Source organism: Thermobia domestica, chromosome 2 (assembly GCF_964235325.1).
Source record: "Thermobia domestica chromosome 2, izTheDome1.hap1.1, whole genome shotgun sequence".
In the NCBI taxonomy this organism is placed as follows: Eukaryota; Metazoa; Arthropoda; class Insecta; order Zygentoma; family Lepismatidae; genus Thermobia; species Thermobia domestica.
The window spans coordinates 117,011,102-117,012,128 of NC_137455.1; positions in this window are offsets into that span (position 1 = coordinate 117,011,102).

Genomic DNA, 1,027 nt, shown 5'->3' on the forward strand with positions numbered 1-1,027 from the left:
ATTGGGAATCAAACCTGGAGCTTTTGCATCTAACACAGATATATATTATTCACGTATTCACGAAAGGCTTACGTAAAAAGGAAAGAATGATGGATATAAAAATTATTTGGACATAATTCTTCAAGGTTTGACGTAATTCAATTATGTATGTCAGTGTCTTATTCATAGGTCAGATTACCGTATATAACCAAACAATTGTAAAGTTATTGCTTTTACACTTTATTAAGACAGTAATTGTTTTCCAGTCTAAATTTAGGAGATTAAAGCCGATAACTACTTACACAAAATTAGGGCTGTCAAAAATTCAGATTCACAAAATCCTGATTTAGAATTTCAACTGAAACCGAAATCCGAATGACCCATAATAAAATGTCAGAAACCGAAATTAGAATTTCGGATAATGAAATGTCAAGAACCGAAAACGGACTTCGGATAATAAAATGATGAAAGCCGAAATCCGGATTTCGTATAATGAAATACTAAAATCTGGATATATGCATGTTGGGCAGCATTAGACAAAATCTTATGAAAAACAATTCCAAATTGTATTACATAAAGACAAAGAAAACACCGTATATTTGCGTATATAGTAACTGGTATCTTAATCTATCTCAAATTAGTTGGCACAAGTATAATCTCCATTATAAATAACACTTAAACAACTAAAAAAAAAAGAGAGAGAGAGAGAGAGAGAAATTGCACTAATTACTAAAAGTATTTGTCACAAATATCACATTAGTGAAGATAACCCTGACAAAAGAAGCAGGAAAATCACTTTTCAAAAAGTTTACTAGCCCATATTTCGGAAACTATAATAGCCCAAACGCTAAAAGTTGATGACCCAAACAAACCAAACGAAGTACTATCCAGCCCAATAAAAATCTCGTCTGGCCCAATCACTTGGGGGCTAATGTGAAGTTGGCCCCTCAAAATTTGTGAAGCTCTAATTCTGTTTCGAAAACAGCCCAAATCTTGAAACTTCCTAAATTGCTAGTCGATACAAAGTACTATAAATTCCAATAAACAT